This window comes from Colius striatus, chromosome 5, assembly GCF_028858725.1.
Source record: "Colius striatus isolate bColStr4 chromosome 5, bColStr4.1.hap1, whole genome shotgun sequence".
In the NCBI taxonomy this organism is placed as follows: domain Eukaryota; kingdom Metazoa; phylum Chordata; class Aves; order Coliiformes; family Coliidae; genus Colius; species Colius striatus.
In genome coordinates this window covers 49,852,063-49,864,137 of record NC_084763.1, presented here as the reverse complement: position 1 = coordinate 49,864,137, position 12,075 = coordinate 49,852,063, and the positions used below count along the sequence as shown (strand labels likewise).

The 12,075-nt window shown below is 43.3% G+C and overlaps 1 protein-coding gene across 2 annotated transcripts in view; it reads right to left on the bottom strand.

Annotated features, from left to right (window-relative positions):
• The window catches only part of MPP7 (MAGUK p55 scaffold protein 7), a 154,267-nt gene extending 142,675 nt beyond the window's left edge, over positions 1-11,592 (bottom strand). For both annotated transcript variants that reach the window (XM_061996951.1, XM_061996952.1), the window contains exons 1-2: positions 11,503-11,592; positions 6,694-6,769 (exon numbers count right to left, since the gene is read on the bottom strand). The gene's annotated coding sequence lies outside the window, so the exon portion shown is untranslated. The remainder of the gene's footprint in view (positions 1-6,693; positions 6,770-11,502) is intronic.
• Positions 11,593-12,075: the final 483 nt, after the last annotated feature.

Genomic DNA, 12,075 nt, shown 5'->3' with positions numbered 1-12,075 from the left:
ACTCATCCCTGGCCAATTTCCAGGCAGTCTGAATGACTTGGCTATGCCACTGCAATGACCGCAAAGGAGCCCTGTGTCACAAGTAGCACATGGGGGGTTTAGCATATTATTTTCAAAAAATACTTTCTGAAATCTTATCTTGGAAGTATGACTGGGGTGATTCCTGTATACAAATTCTGAATCTCAATGTAGTTGTCAATGCCAAGCCTCAGGTTGATAAGGTCATGGAATCATAGAACGGTAGGGGTTGGAAGGGACCTTTACAGATCATCTAGTGCAGCCTCCCTGCAGAAGCAGGTTCACCTAGATCAGGTCCCATAGAAACACATCCAGGTGGGTCTTGAAGACCTCTAAAGAAGGAGACTCCACAACCCCTCTGGGCAGCCTGTGCCAGGGCTCCCTCACCTCAACAGTGAATAGTGTTTTCTTATATTTAAATGGAACTTTCTGTGCTCCAGCTTCATCCCATTACCCCTTGTCCTGTTGCTAGATACAACAGAAAAAAGAGATGTCCCAATTTCCTGACACCCACTATTTACATATTTGTAAATATTAATGAGATTCCCCCCTCAGTCTCCTCCAGACTAAACAGCCCCAGTTCCCGCAGCCTTTCCTCGTATGAAAGATGCTCCAGTCCCCTGATCATCTTGGTGGCCCTTTGCTGGACTTTCTCCAGCACTTCCCTGTCCCTCTTGAGCTGAGGAACCCAGGTCTGGACACAGGACTCCAGATGAGGCCTCACCAGGGCAGAGTAGAGAGGGAGAATAACCTCCCTTGACCTGCTGGCCACACTCTTGATGCATCCCAGGATGCCATTGGCCTTCTTGACCACGAGGGCACATTGCTGGCTCATGTTTAGTTTATTATCAATGAGGACTCCCAGGTCACAAAAACTTGCAGTTTTAATTAGCAAGGTGTTGTTTTTTTTTTTTTAATTTATATGCAATTCCACGTTTGCAGAACTACACAGGATATTGTGGCAGCTGGTACAATCCCACACCAAGGCATCAGCTAAAGACTCACATGACAAAATGTCAAATCAGCAACCCTCTGATGAGATACCAGCAACAGAGAAAGAAATCTGCCTTATCATGACTGTCAGAACACAGCCTCGTTGAGCTATGTGGAGACAAGGTCTCAGCGACCAGTCAGGAACTAGTACAAGAAGTCTAAGCCAGTCTGACCATACCATCCTCTCTTCAGTGAGGAAAAGCAGAACAAACACTATGCCCTATGACAATGCAACTCACTGAGTGAGAACTGACCTAGACAGTGGTACTGTGACATGAATTAATATGCTAGGGGTGAAACCAGTATCTCACTAGAAGACCAGAATACCTCATCCCTTCACTCCTTAGAAAACTGGCTTTTATTTAAAATTTTTACCATCTCTCTTTAAGTTATAAGATTCCTTTAGGATCCAGTAGATACAATGAGCTTTACCTTCAGCTTTACTTTTCCTAAAGGTACAGTACTACTACTCTATTTCTTTCCAACAAAATAAAGAATAATTTTTCCTAAATCATGCTTATTCTACTAAAAAAAATGGTAAGCACCTGACACTTTCCTTGATTTACCTCATCATTCTTCTTACTTTTTTTTTTCTGTGGCCTAAGAAAGGTTTCACCTTGGGAAAGATTCATTAGTGGATTACTGTTGTTGCTGCAGCAATTATATTAAACTTGATGTCAGCTTTTTCCTACTAACAGCAGGAAACCCACATGCACAAACATTTCATCTCCTTACATTAAGAGTCTCCTTGTACATACACTGTGAAACTATTTTTATGTATAGTAAGTGGGCATATAAGAGTTTATGCATACAAACATCCAATCTACGGGGGGGGGGGGGGAATCTAGCTACAAATAAGAGGAAATCTGTAACTTCTCCATGTGTTTCTATCTTTTACTTTCTAAATTTGTAAATGGCTCTGCAACAAAGTAAAGACTGGATTATGGATTACCTTTTCTATTACAGTCCATATCCAGCAAATAAAACATAACACAGGAAAAACATCACATTTGGTAAAAGGTGACCAGACATGAGGCTTTCAGGCAGGCTGTGGCATACTCTTACTTCTCTGTTGGGGTAGCAGGCTATGTGAGCTTGTCAAATATGCCCATATCAAAATTCATCTCTCTAGTCAAGCATTCAAGTGGGGAGATAACATCTCAATGTACTACTCAAGAATGACTTTTGGAGAGTAAAGGTCACATCACTACTTACCAATTCAGAACAACATGCTATTACTGTTACATATAAGGTCTCTTAAAAGTGTTCCAAGAACCTCATTCTTTCTAAAGCCAGCAAAAGAGATATGAAGGAAGAGGACAATTTCCATCACCCAGGAGATGTAAGGCAGCAACAACAGCAAGACATTAATATCTTTTAAAGCATAATAAAAAACAAGTTTTGGTTGAAAGAGGGAGAGGGTAAGGGTATGCTTTTAATTCATGTCTGAAGGCTAGCACATAGGCCATAAGGCCAGCACTAACTGGAGGGCACAAAAGGAAAGTTCAGCCCTTTTCTCACTGGACTCTCAAGTGTACACTCAAACAGAAGGAAAATCAGGATTTGAATTTGACCAGCCAGTGAATGAGAAGCAGCCCACTGCAAGGAGAGCAATGAAGACGTCTGACCTCAGTAGTGAGGACAATGTCCTTGCAGACTAGGAGCCAAGAGCAACAGAAGTGTGCTGGAAGCCTGCAGACAGATCCCAGCAGCTCCAATCACATCCCATACAGGCACTGGAAGAAGGATACACTCATTTTTATCCCAATGCTGAGGACCTCAGGAGCTGCAAACTAGCGTCTGAACAAATATTTAGCCGTAAGTACCACAAGATAAGATGAGATTTGCTTTGGACAACTAGGGATAACTTATTTAGTCCTTCACGATGCAGATAAATACAAGGAATCTCAGTTAACACATGTAACTGCTTTGACAAACTGGAAACTGTTAATACAAACACATTGAATAGCCTCAGAAGGTCCAATTACTTAAGTGAACATATTCCTGCTCCTACAGTCTGCTAGTCTTACACTGTATTAATGTGCATGCCATGTTTTTTGTCTCCAAGGATGTGGAAATACTCCATTCATATAACCAAGAAGATGTTTATTCTTCCTGCAGTACCACCACCATCTCCATAGATCAGCTTGTGAAAAAGTACAAGGCACCTGCTGGCACTACGTGTCATTGCAGAAACTTCTACCTGTGATGACAGCAGGTTTATTTTAAGAAGCTGCAGTGTTTTGCTAAGTAATGCATGTGTCTGTTGAACTGATACATCCATTTTTTATAATAACACTATATCCATGCTAAAGTGTTAGATAAGACAGAATAAGTGATTTCATAGTATGAGACATTTAATTCCCTGATGTAAGCTTGCAGATATAATGGTGAGTTCAGTCCTTGGATAAACTAACCTGAATGGCTTCTGTTTTCTTTCAAATATACTTGCTATCATTATAGGAAGCCAAAAACACTAATCAGAACTCATTACAGTATAAAGTCAAAGTTTACTTACTTAGCTTATTTACCAGTTTACTCTGAGGAGTAAACTGGTTTGCAAGTCAAAGTGAACTACTGTTAAAGACTCAGGGGGTTGAGAGTATGTATCTTAATATTACAGATGTTGGTTATTATGTCTTTCTGTACTTTCTTTACTTAGTTAAGGTGGTAATTATCCAGTTATTATTTGGATGACCTCCCCACTAAGCTCCTCTGCAAATATGAAAAGTAGCATTTTGTAAGGTTTCTGAAGTTTCCTTGATATTCTGTGACTCCCTAAACATAATTAGCAGATCAGCCAGGTCCTACTGTGAGGAAAGGTTATTGAGTTTGCAAATCTTTTCTCATGGGTATCACCTAGGACCCCTCTGCTGTGTGGAATGTGGGAGTTGGTTTCTTTCCAAAATCCAAACATTTGTCACATTCATGTATATACATTACTTTTAGAATCAGATATCTAGAAAAAAAGAAGTTGTCCATCTCTGCTATTAAACCATTCAAACTCTTCCTCCACAGCCACGTCAGCAACAGATTCTTCCTTTTAGCCAAACGTCTGTTGGTTTCTAACACTCTTCCCACTCCAGACTTTTGAGATGAAAGTATTTAACAGTCTTCATTTATCACTGTGAAAAAAAAGTTCAGTGAAAAGCCCTAATGAGAAGGAATCTTTATTAGGTAATAAAATGCATGTTTACCATTAAATCAGGAGTTAAACCAATTCATACTGAATACAGTACATAGTGTTAGAAAACGGTTTTCATAGCTTCTAGGAAACAAAAGTCATTTACAGCTGGCATAACAAAGTTTTCAACTTTTTTTCCAATTGCCAAATTGTTCCTTTAACTCTCATTTCCTCCAGTAACTGTGTTGCAACTCCCTCCCTCCATGGCACTCACAGCAGGACTTTCCAGATATGGCTGCCCAGGAAAACTTTTTCCTCCACTGTTGCAGTCCTTAATTCTGCTATTTCCAGTCACGATTTCTCCTTCAGTCAGGGTGCCAGTGTGCCCACCATCCACTAGAAATAGTTCTTCCAGCAGAAATAAACAGTGGGAAACTATGACAGTATTCAGCCATCTACGCTTGCAAGCTATAGCCATGGTTCTGAACAAAGGACATCTGCTTTTTCTACACTCCCTCCAAAAACGTCTTTGCCAGATGACTGACTTTGGTCTGAACAGCATCAGTGCTAAGCTGCTGCACATTATTTTTGTTCTCCATTTTAACCATCAAGATTTCTTAAAGCTGGATAGTCTTTGCTGAGAGGCACCCTGGGCATCTTGTCCAGAACAGGTCTCACAGCCTAGGCACATGACTCTCACAGCAGTCAGATGAGGGAGCAAAGGCAGCACTCGGCACTTACCTCAAAGCATGCCATTCACAGTTTTATCCCCTGAGGTTTGTTTGCCATTTTGACACCCTTGCTCAGACTGGTTGTGGCAGCTGGAAGGTGGTCCAAGTCACCACCTGTATCGTATTTCAGAGGACAAGCTCTCCAAGTAGGGAGCCTCACACTGCAGCTTGGTCAGGGTGTTTAAGGACTCACTGGGCTGTAGCACTTGGAGCATCTCTTGAACAATCAAGACAAAATTTCACAACGAATTTTGATGCTATCCAAGTAACAGATTTGAGTTCTTAGAGAAGTAACCACTTTTTCAATAAAGAACCTACAACAGCTGTGGTACAGAGTGGGTGTTCCTTTCCCTATAGGAAATTAAACTCTAGAAACTTCAGTTAGTGGGACTGAATTTACTGGTTATCTGTATGTGTCGTGGAGGTAACACACTCGAACCTCAAAGATTAGGCAGCAAAGGCTCCTTGCAGGGTCTCTAGGATCTACAGATGGCAAGAGCACAGCAGCAAAGCCAGAACAGGGTGTGCCTCAGGCAAGGCAGCTAACAAAGGGCTGCTGTTTGTCCTGGTGGAAGCAACAGTAACTATGCCTTGGGCTGGTAGGAAGAGCATTAGGGGAGGAGAAAGGATTTTTAAATATGACCTACAGAGCAGAGATTTCACACCCTCACTAGACTTGAGCCTCCATTTGCCTTAACAAAGGAGTAAGGTACATGCTCAGAAGGTGGTTTTGGACACTTCTCCAGCATTGCTTGCCTCAAAATGATGCAGCTTCAGCATTCCCCCTTCCACATGCATGTTTCAGTTACAATGCAATCCTAATACAAAGGTTAACTGTGTTCACAGCTAAGCAAATGACCCAGATTACAACGAGATAATTAACTACTCATGAACAGCTATTCATTCAAAACCTCTATCAGAGTATCTGTTAAGCCATTGAAAACCTTCATTACTCTGTCAAAGCTCTGAGAAGAAATTTAAGACTGTTTCTTTAGATGAGTTCTCTTTCTGCAATTCCTCTGGACTGTGACAAAAAAAAACAAGGCTTTCCATCCAGCTGAACTTGAAAGGTGTTCTCTAGAAATACACACAAAAAACCTCCCCATCTGCCAGTTGAAGCTTCTGCTTTAGCCACATGCAATATGTAAAATAATTACATTCCATTCTCTGATTTATAATTAGCAATAGCAGGTCCATTTATTTAGATAGCATTCATGGCATATTGTCTGTGAAACAGCAGCTCTGCATTTCATATCTGAAACTACATTGCTCCCTTTGGAACAGCTTCATTTGCTAAAGCTAATCTCAGTCCACCAAACAATACATAATGAACATAATAAAGACTTTCTATGCTCTTTACATAAATGGATGTGTATGTTTCCAAGTTCTGAGACATCAGCAGCAGCTCTAAAGCAGGTTTACTCCACGTTTAAACTTGCTATACAATATATAGTGCAATTTGTTTTGCAGTGAGTCACCATTAACAGCTGTATTAGCAATACACTTTCCTATGTTTTCAGAAGTTACACCATGATATTCATCATTCATTCTATGACCTATAGCAAAATAACATCAAGAAAATTCAGTCATTCTTGACTCAAAAAACAGAGGCTCTCTTCAAAACAATAAAGCAAAATGTCATTAAGAATACTTAGACCACATATTGGTACAATGGTGTTTCACATCTTTATTTATTAGCACTAAGCATGATACAAAGTTATTCTTGGTCTTACATATTCATCCACACAAGACTGTAAAAAACAAGTCACAGCCTAGTCCAATATCAGAAAAACAGTGGACAAGACAGCAACCATAAGGTAATCCTACCTGTATGACTGTCTTTACTTCAACAGGGACTTCAAGATACACATTTTCCAAGCTCTGGAGCTGAGATCTGTGGTGCCTGAAGGAAAAAAAGAAAAGCTAATAGTAATATGACATTGGTTCTAGTCAGTGTTGAAAATACTACATTTTCATGATTTTATTCTAAATGTTAGGAGCACCAGTTTAAAGTAATTAACTTCCCAACAGCTGTTTCTGTATGAAGTCCTGCAAAAACAGGAAAATTCAGAAGAGATTTATTTAAGCCAGGCCAAGAGAGGATTTCAACTTGCCAATTTGTTCCGCCTCCATGCCTGTTCTAGACAGGGACCTTAAAGCATTAATTAAGCAAAGCAATGATTTCAAAATGGGTACGAGTAAGCTTTATCTAATATATAAATATCACAAGTTCTGGTACAAAACTGAAGGTGTAAGCCTCCTTTCATAGCACTTTATGGGTCCATACTGAAAACCCTGTAAGCGCTTGTGACTTCATGCTTGTAGTGAATATGCTCTTTCTTTCCTTCATGATAGCTAATCCCTCTGCTTTGGAAATTGGCAATAATAGCCTCATTACTAGCTGTGCAAACTGACACTCAGCAAATGTCTTCTTCCACACTCCACCTGGCATAATGCAGTGCCTACTCCTCATACATACTGAAAACACCTGATGTCTCCTCTTGGCAATGAACTGCAGGAGCAGAAATGGAGCAGCAGACCACAGAATGCATGTGGGCAACAGAACCACAGCCATCCTGTTACATGTATGGCAAACACCTAACAGTCAAAACAAGGTCAAAAATATCAAGACAGGCCTTTTGGGTGTGTGTGTTCATATGCCATCGTCTCGTCTGCACACTGCAAACTACAATGTTCACATCTCCAATTGCATAGCTCTATCATATCATTTATTGTTACAGTTTATGGATTAGTTCCATCTTTAAATACTGCTGTCACTGAGGATGTAAACAAGGTGTTCATTTCAGGAGCTTTTGGTTGCATGTTTTCTGTATCACCAACTATACTGCACATGATTTGAGAACCAAGAAAGCTTGAATTTTTCTTCTTTAAAACTAGCAAACAACTGCCAAGATTGGGGTATTTTTTCTTCTATTAAAACATTCTCATATTGAAATATGATATGTTAAGGGTGTTATGCCTAAGCTCAATTTTAACTTGATCTGTTATTTCATATAAGTAGCATAGGAAGGGCAACAGCATAATCATAGTAGCCCTCACAACTGAATGAAAAGCAACAAAACCCAGGACACTGGCCATAGTAACAAGATGTGACCCCAAGAGGTCACATATACTGAAATACACCTCTACATTAGTAGCTCCTCTCTCCTCCAGGGCTAGCATCTGGGAAATACTGGTTGATTCTATCCACGATTCATAATGTAGATTGACAAAACCATTTTCAGAGTCCTGGAAACTAGGCTGCTTAATAACACATGGAGTTCACCAGCCTTCCAAAGTGGGGTGAAAATTCCCATTGTATTCTTTGGTAGCTAAGCATAATGAACATAGATACCCAAGAACAGCAAAGTAAAGTTTTGTGCATCTTCAGGCATGTTAAGTTTTGCTTTCTGCTGGTCTTCCCCTATGTGCAAGGCTGTTAGTTGAAATAAAGAGCATGTCAATGCATCTCTATCATCTGTTGCTGTCTCTGGAAACTCAACTGCCAAAGAACATTACCAAATACCTCATGGTAATGCTCAAAGTGGTTCCGTAAACTATGCAAAGCTGCTCTTAGATCTGCCATGCAGTCAACATGACATGTGACAGAGAGGTCTGAACTGTCAAGGGATGTTAAGGACACTGTACTGTAAAAGTTACTTGAAGTGTATTAAGTACTGCTTGCTCCCTGTCTCTCTATTGCTGCAACACAAGGCAAAGCACCATATGAAATTAAGTACTTCACTTGTGGTGTAAGCATGATCCGCTGCAAGTAGGTATAGATGAACTCTGTTGTATTACTGTATTCTAAGACTAAAATCAGGGAGAGATGAGTTAATATACTACATCTTTTTTGTTAATGAATGAGAAACTAGCAACCAGGATGAAAAATTTTCAGGAGATAGGGTCAGAAAGAGTATATACACACTAGGCTGGGATTAAATCGCATTAGTACAACTATGCGGGAAGCTTTGGTGACTCCTACACATAATTGACATAGCTCTAGATGATGAAACTTGCTTAACTCACTGCAACAACTTTTCAAAAGATACTCTAAGAAGACAACTAACAGACACTTTGTTAGCAGCAAGACCAGATTTTTTTCCTGCTTTTACTTATTATCATAACAAGTTCCCCAGTAAACCTTAATGCAGAGGAACCAGTTTAGAGAGAAGATGCTACTGAACTACTTTTTATAGATCTCTTCTGCTCCCTTCCATATGCTAGAGATAAGTGAAAGGTTCACAGGTGCCCAAGTGCTTGCCACATAGAAAGGGAAGATTCAGTGCGGGAAACCAGAACTAAGGCTGGTGTTTCAGTGAAAGGCAATGTTGTAACATCATAAAAACAGATGGGAGTTGCAGCAGATCCCAGCAACCACATCTTCATGAGAAGCACAGTACTCCCAGAAGGCACTCAGGAAAGGACTGGAAGTTGCCACTTAGAAAACATACTTGTGACCATTTCCTATCAGGAGTTAGGATGTCCTATAAATGTTAACAAAAATGCAAATAGCATCCAAAGTACAGTCATCAGCCTGCTTTCTCTGTACCTGGCATTAACTTCTCTCCTGTACTCTCAAAAACTTACACTCTGACACTTGTCTAACTTAAAATTTAAATGCTGAATGGCATGCTACTACACAGAAAGCATTTTATTACAAACACAAAAAGGACATACTAGCTCAGGTTCAAGGTCCATCTAACACAGTATCCTGCCTGTAATAAGGCCTGCTAGCGGATGCCTAAAGACAAAAACAAGAATAAATATACAGCAACCTTTCCTTGATGTGCTCTGTCAGTTGACAGCAATCTGCAGCTCTGGGACTTCCTCTGTCTCTTTTTAAGTGTACACATATAAATATAAATACATCCACACTAAAGTCACAAAGTATTCTGAGTCTGAAAATATTTAGATCAATTTTTCACTGTTTAGGTTACTGCTTTACTCCTTTTTGGTCTGATGAATAAACAAGCACAGTTGAAACTGACGAGTCTCGTTCATTCATTCCCCAGCAGCTCTAAACGATTAAATCCCAAAACCTCAATTAACTGGTGCTTTCAAACAGCTTTTAAAAGCTCCGTGCAACCGCCTACTTTGAACACACAAAAAAAACAAAGACACCCTTACTCAATCCAAACAGTACTATCAAGCAAAATCCTAATGTTAATTCTAGACTAGAGATTTGATCATCAACGTCAATTTGAGCAAATACCACTTTCAGGAAATGAAGAATCTAGTTTTAAGTAGTATCTTTCTGTAAATATGGCAAAGATGTAAACATCCCTCCATAAAAGGGACCTGGAGGATGACGATAACACCTCACAGAAAAATTCCAATTACTATATTTTAAAACAAACACGTACAAAAAAATAGGTTTAACTAAAAAAAGGTCTCATTAAAATGGGGCTCTTGATCTAAGTAAACTTAGAATAAACCTCATCCAAAACTCAAAAACTCTAAACCTCATCCAAAAAAACTTAACAAAAAAACCCCCAAATACTGAATTCAAGTACTGAAGCTCATTATGAGTGTAAAGATGCTGGTCACTGCTGCCCAGACTACCCAGTCTTCTTTAAATGGAAGAGCTCAAAAAATCACGAAAAGCTATTGCCCCTGAAGTTATTCTACAGTTTATTTAGAGGGAGGAAAGGGCAAAAATGTGATGAGCTGTTTAAGAAACCAAAGAAAAAGCTCTGGAAATGTAGATAGGTAGTTTGTTATAAAAACAGATCAAATAAAACAAAGCTAGGCATTCAGAGGTGGAAGCACCAAAGTAGCATGCAAAGGCATCTACTGCTCGTCTAGCTGTTACATCAAACATCATCGTTTGAGTTCCTCACATGCAACAGGCCAAATTATTAATGCTATTTATTGCTCAGCACAGATTAAACATAGGCATTAACAAAACCAGGAAGGAGCTGGTTCCACAGGTGAATGAAGTTATTCTCAGTCAACTCACGAAAATACTTCACATAGCGATAGTCTATAAATTAAAGTTTATGGGTCCCCTGAGACCAGCTGCATCGCCCGATGGTCACTTAATGCTTTAGTCACATCCATGGGTCGCTATGAACGAGCTCTCCACAGCTCCCGCCAGCCCGGCGGGTTTTAAAGCCCAGCCGAAGCACCTGCCGTGACGAAATACCCCTCTCCCCGCGCCCTCTCGTCCACCGGCCAGACCTCAGCGCCCTGCTCGCGGGCAGGTCTCCGCTGCGGGCCTGCCTCCCGCGGCCGCGGACCTCGACCTCCCCTCGGGGTGCGGCCGCCGGAGCCGCCCCAGCCTGGGGTGACACGGCCCCGCGGGGCTCCCCCCGGCCCAAGCGCTTCATCCGAGCGGCGGCAGCGGGTGGCCGGGGGGCGGGGGCCATCTTGGAACCGGCGCCCCGCACAGAGGTACGGACTCCCCCACGCACGCATGCACAGCCCCGCTGCCGAGCCCCCGCAGCCCGGCACCTGCCGCATCCTCTCCCTCGCCGGTGAACCCGCGCGGTCCCGTGCCCCTCGGAGCCGCCCGTCCCGGCGCCGCTCAGCGCCCGCGCCGACCCCAGCCCCGGGGGAACGCGGACCACCCGCGCGCGGTCCGGTACCGCCCCACCTCGCCCCGAGCGGGCGCTGCGGGGCCGCGGCTCCCACCTGAAGCCAGGCCTCCCGGGCAGCTGCGGGCGCGCTTCAGCCTCCTTCTACTCGCGGCGCCGCACGCCCCGGCTGCCCATCGCCGCCGCCGCGCTGGGCCGGGCCGGGCCGGGAGCGCTGGGCCCCGCCCACCGGGGCGGAGCTGCGCGGCCCGCGGAGCACAGCGGCCCCACGCCCGGCCCGACCCCGGGCGGCCGCCCCGCCCCCAGCACACAGCCACGCCAAGGAAAGGCTCGCGTCCTATTGGCTGGAGGGACGGGGGCCGCGCAAAGCCGAGCGCCGATTGGCCGCGGGGGTGGCGGGGTTCCGCCCCGCGCTGGTCGCGTGACGCCAGGTGGCGGGGCGGGGGGCTGCCGAGGCACTGCTGCGTCCCCGGTGCGTCCCCGTGCCTGTGCCCTCTCCCGGGTCGGAGTTGGGGAATTTCCTCAGTGGAGCAAAAACTGAGACCGGGGGAACCTGCGGGGAGGAGGGAGCACGGCCTGCCGTTTCCCGCTGTGGTGGCTGGCCACGCTCCGTGCCGGGCGTGCCGTGGCGCGCTGAGCGTGGGTCTGCTGCGGTGTGGGCCCTGCTCAG